General features: G+C 44.6%; 1 long non-coding RNA gene across 1 annotated transcript; it reads left to right on the plus strand.

The window, feature by feature from the left end:
• Positions 1-992: 992 nt before the first annotated feature.
• LOC109319283 lies at positions 993-4,927 on the plus strand. Its single transcript, XR_002103461.1, has 3 exons — positions 993-1,002; positions 3,232-3,244; positions 4,822-4,927. It is a non-coding gene; the product is annotated as an uncharacterized LOC109319283 (long non-coding RNA).
• Positions 4,928-5,883: the final 956 nt, after the last annotated feature.

Raw genomic sequence — 5,883 nt, forward strand, 5'->3', positions numbered from 1 at the left:
TGGGTTTGCTGTGTGGCAGACAAGGATTCTACCACTGAACCACAGGGGGCTCCAACTGGAAGGATACTTTGTGTCCAAAAGTTTGTCTAAAATGTCTCCCAGCTAAACAGCTAGTTTAGTAAAAAAATACCACATAAAAACCCCTTGCTTCATGCTTATTTCCAGAACCATCACAGCTACAAAACATTGTTACCTTTCTAGATATATTTTCAAGATCACAGACCCTCTTTTTAGCTGAATAAGTAAGGTGTAATTATTTTAGCTTTCATATACTGAAGTGTAGGTCAGACCAAGCAAGTGCTAAACTTTCATATTTATGTGGAAATCATTTATTTCCTCATGGCCTCAGCCCCACAATTCTTAAGACATTGTATGTTCCCTTGTGGTGAACACCTGCCATCTCATTCCTTTAAACAATTTGAATATGAAAAAAGAAGTTGAACAGTGCAAAACATATGTTGCAATTGGAAAAGGTGCCATTTGCCAGGGAAGTGCTTTTTTCTTGTCTATTATACAGCCTCAGATCCAAAAGCTTTGGAAAGATGGTACTAAAGAACTGTTTACAAACAAAATGCATATTTGATAGGTGTTGTTTGGGAAACAGACCAAAGGCAAGTGATGATTACTGCTGTGGAGTCTGATAGATAGAAGTGCTGAGCACCCGTGACTCCCTTTGACTTCAAAGGAGATGTTCAACAGTTTTTGGCTTAAAAAATACATGTGGATCTGGAATTTATAAATGGAGGCCAGTTATTGCTCCAGATGTGTGACTGCAGCTTCTCAAGAGCCTACTGTGCCAACCCTACAATCTTTGCTCATGATGAACAGTCACACTGAAATCTGCAATTGTGGGTTGCTGGGTTATTTGCATTCTTATATTTTAGATATGTGCTCAGTCCTCCTAACACAAAGGGCCAGACCAGGATATTTTTCCCATTAGAAGCCTGAGGATAGGGGATGTGAGGGGTTGAAGCGGTATCAGCCAGCAGACACAGGCTTGAGGTGAACTGGAGATGCATTCTTTTCTCAAATTAATTCATTATCTACCATTAGTGCAATGTTCATTGAACAAAGAGTATGCATCAGTTTAATAAGAACGTGTATGGTTTTCCAGGATTTTTTTTCAGACAGGCCAGTAGTTTTTGTCAAGTAGAGAACCACAATCATGTTGCTACATTGGCAGTTCAGGGTTTTCAGGGTTTTGTGGTTTACCACAAGTGACATTTAAGGTTGCTAATCCTCTTTGAATTCCTGCATTGGCCTTTCTCATGGTGGTGTCAGACCTGACTACTTAGGGTAAATAAAAGCCAAGTTCCTCCCTTACCCCTAAGATTTCAGGTCAAATTCACTTTCCCAAAAACACATAGGCCCCCACTGCATTCCACTGTACATGCCTACCTGCCTTACCGTCTTCATTTCAATTGCCACCTTCTTTGGGCAGATTCATCATTCAGAACCTGCTCTAGGGTTTCTTTTTAATCCCACCTATCAGTGGAAATGGCTCAAGGAGTGGGCAGAATCAGTGCAGTCCTCTAGCCACCCTCGCCGTACTCCCTGTCATTCAAATACTGTTCACCTGATGTGATGGGGAAGATGTGAGGGGCCCTGCACTCTAGTAACCATCCACTGGTGAGTTTTCTGCCATGGACAGTTCTCCATTGGGTGGCAAACAATATAATTCAAAATATGGGAGTGTTTACAAGCTAGCAGGCAGACTGTAATTTAGTTAACAGCCATGGAGTGCTAGTCCTTCAAGAATATTTATGGTGAACAGCTGTATATTTGCACATAGGAACTAGATGACTGAAGGTAGGGAGATAGAATAAAATGCATGGACAAAATATAAGGAACCTATTTTAACTTTTTAAGGCTTCCCATAAGACTTTTTAGCACAAAATTGGACTTTAGGATGTGGTGCCTCTAAAAATCTAACATAATGCCATACATTTGTACATGGGACAGGGATTTTTAGTTCTACTTCCACAAGATATAACAACACTTCTGGTTCCGTAACTCTATTATTATGACCTTATAAGTAAAGTGCCATTTAAGGAAAATGATGTGGATTTTCTCCAAGACACATCTTTGCTTATTCTTTCTGACTTCCTGGGTCTGAGTCACCATAGCCCTGCATCTCATGATTTGTTTTCTTTAGTGCATGGTAGCAAGAAAAATAGGTCTATTCAGATTAGGTAGTACTTTACCCTTGCTTTGAGGATGATTACAGAAGGTGAACAGCACTGGCAAATCATGCTCTCAGCATGCTAGTTGCCAGAAGGAGCCTGACCATCTAACCTTCCGCATGTCAGGTGACCATCCCACTGCTTGAGACCTATTTGTTTAGCACCATTTCCAAAAAAGCAGTGAAGAGAGAAAAAAAACCCCAACGACCCACACTCCACATCAAATATTAAGTTGATGTTTAGTAAAGAGAGATCATGTATACTGTGTCAAGCATGCTGAGAGCAGCTGGCACTTTTGGTTAAGTATTTGTGCGGGCTCAATGACTGCTTGCTGAATCTGCCACCCTCATAGTTCTTTTCACCTAGGTCTTTTGGGCAGGAAATCTGCTTCACTAGCATCATACACTTCCCCATGCAGGTTCTGAGCAGATCATTTGAGCAGTTACAGAGCCAGAGCCTTATTTGCATGGTGGTAGTGGTGGGGAGTAGGAAGAGGTCATACACTGCCCTAACAGCACAGTCCAGTGTGTTTATCATTTATGCAGGGCAGAGATAGGAAATATGCCTTCAAGGATCCTGGAGGACCTTGGTGATGGCCTCCAGTGCTCACATAAGTATGCACATTAGGTCACTGATGATCAACCTAGCTGTCATCTGGCCCATGGAGCTCCCCACAGATCTGGAAACTTGGCAGCAGAGGAGTACTGGCAGTGTTAATTGTTGCAGATCTGAAAGATGATGCTGAAAGAAAACCCAGTGCTTTGTGAGCTGTGGCAATTAAGACCATGACATTTTCAGATCCATAGGGAGTCTTAGTGATGTAACTGAGGGGAAGCAACTGGGGCAGCAGTCCTGGGTGCCACCTTTCTTTGTGTGTTGGTGGCTGATTGCACTCCCGCCATTGGCATGGAGGCAGCTGTTGCTGCCTCATGTGTCATAAGTGCCCTGGCCTAAGCTGCTCTGCCATGCCCCTGAGGAACCCTGTGGGCTAGATGACATGGCTCTGCATGCTAGATTGGGTGAACATACAGGGATGCATCCAGTGCAGGGTTAGTCTGCAGGTGCAGTCTGGCCCATGGACCAGCCCTGTGCACCAACCTGCCTAACCTGCCCCATGTCACATGGGCTGGATGGTTTGGGCACCACTGCACTAGGACATATATGCAAGGGCCTTGGGTTTTCTGTCAGCATCATCTGGTATACTGGACAAGGACTCATTTCTTGAAAGGATGTGTGAGAAGAGACACGTTTCCTTTTCCTGTAGTGGTATTTTTCTCTGCCCATTGCTCTAGCACCAGTAGTGGAATGAGACCCAGTTATCTGTCACCAGGACCTGTCTCTTTGGGAACATCCAGGTTTTCCCTATTGAGCATATTGCACATTTGGCCTAAAGCAGGGGTGCTTAACTTTTTGACCCTGTCAGCCAGATGAGTGGTGCAGGGCTGGTCCAAGGGCCAGATCCTATTTGGGGTCAGTACCACAGATCAGGCCCCAGCTGACCTTGCATGCATAATATAGAGCACAGGAACACAATATTTGGCCTATAGGTCCAGAGATTCGGCAGCAGGGGAGCAGCAATTAATGCTGCCACTTTTCCCCCACTGCCAAATTTTTGGAACTGTGAGGAGCCCCATGGGCTGGATGACGTGGCTCTATGTATAATTACAAAGGAGATGACAGTAGACCCAGGAGGTAGGAGTAGCTGGTGGGAGTAACCAGGAAAAATGAAACATGTGGAGAAGAAATAGCTAGGAAGAACTCTGAATGGCACATTCCAGCCCATTTAGCTACAAAAGCAGAGATACTGAAATAGAAAATGAAGGAAAGTTTGTGATTGAAGCAACTTCTAGGAACTCTACAGCCCCAGCTTGAGTCATCTGTCAAAACCCATCAACAGAAGTACAATGATGACTTATACCTTTTCCTGCTATGCCTAGTGATACTAGAAAACTATTTGGAAAAAAAGAATATGTTTTGGACTAGTGTGTGGTATTGGTAGCAATCTGAATCAGGTGTTGCTAATGTTTCTCTTTGATGACTCACAAGCAAGAGGCATTTTTATGCAGATGAAGCATTGTCACAGCAACACATGATCTATTAAGTCATTTAGCCTTTTCCTTTGCTGAACTCAAAACTGATACTTTTGATTTTGAAGACTCCCCAAGCCACAGGGGTCATACCACTGCCTTGGAAGGCCTTTTCTCACTCTAATAGTCTAGCTCTCATCACTAGAATGTTTTGGCATGAGAGAAGTAGCTCCTTTTTTTCAAAATATAAGCCCCATGATTGTTGCTCCCATTCTGTTATCCCACTCTCCTGTTCCAATCCATCACTATTCAAGCTCCCTTTTTTGAGACAACAATCTTTCTTCACCTTACCGCAGAATACAATGAAAATATCTATTGATCTCAATGCAAGCCACTTGCATGCTTAGCTAGGAGAGTGAGACCTGTGGCTAGGCCTGGTCAGAAAAACAAAAAAGCAAATTCACCAGAGGCTCAGGGTTGAACAGAAACTTTCTCTCCATGTCGTGACTATGAATAAATCCCCCTCTGTCCATCCCTGCATTAGGTCATTCCAGCTGCACCCCTCTGTATTTGCTTGCTATTTGGTGCTAGCTGGCCAACCAGGTGATCAGGAAGAGGGCTGGCTGGCCGTAGGCTCCCCAGGGGAGACTCCTGAAGCATGGCTTGGGGCCTGGCACAGTGAGGTGGGTGGCTCTGAATAGTAGTGCCCACTACTGTACTGCCACAGTGACTCTAATTTAACCCATATTGCTATAAATTAATTTCCCCAGATATACAAAGAACCTCCAGGTGCAACACCCACAGACCAAACAGGCTCAAAGTTATCTTATCAGGACTCCCAGCCCTAGCTTCATCTCAGCACATACATAACCTTCTTCCTCCACTGAGAAAAGTGTGACTTTCTTTTAAACTGTCAAGGCTAAATATGCTCTCCTGCACCTACCAGGTGGTAGGTCTTGTCCAAGATAATTCTCAACTTGGCCTAGGAATACACTCCCAGAAGTCAGCCTAGCTCATTTGTACCTGACCCAAAGAATACTGGAGTGATGTGACGTATGGGGGGTGTGAATCAGGGTGACTACCCCAGGCCCTGTCCTTTGGGGGGCCCTGCAGAGCAGGGTGGAGCAGCAGCAGCACAGAACTGGGCAGAGTGGCGGCTCCACGTCCAGCCACTCGCTACCCTGCTCCTGCTACCCTGCTGATGTTGCCGATGGCGGTGGCACCTTTTTCACATCTGGGGGATTGGAGTGGGGGCGGGGCCCTGCATGGCCTGATTTGCCTCAGGCCCTGCACCCTGCTTGAGTCAGCTGTGCCTTTCAGGGGCCATCAAGGTTTGGTTGCCTCTGCCAGGTCAGGCCTGCTTATTGGGCCTTTGACAATTTCTGCTTTTAAACAAGTTTATGAGCTAAGGCAGAATTCAGTTTCCCCTAGTCAATGACCAAAGTGCAATTTGAGACTAACTTATTTACCTGACTAGAGCATAGAAGCAATTCTACCATATTGCCTACTCAAGGTGCATAAGTACTCACATTATAGGAATAGGGAGAAATCTGCATGGCTATGGAGAAAATGTTATTCTTATAATGGGGGCACACGTGTGTCCAGAGTGGGCAATAGAATTGCTCCTATATTTTACTGGATAACTCAGCGTTAGTCTTGAGCAACACTTTAAT

The sequence above is a fragment of the Crocodylus porosus genome, unplaced genomic scaffold (assembly GCF_001723895.1).
Source record: "Crocodylus porosus isolate Cpor-Errol unplaced genomic scaffold, CroPor_comp1, whole genome shotgun sequence".
NCBI lineage: Eukaryota > Metazoa > Chordata > Crocodylia > Crocodylidae > Crocodylus > Crocodylus porosus.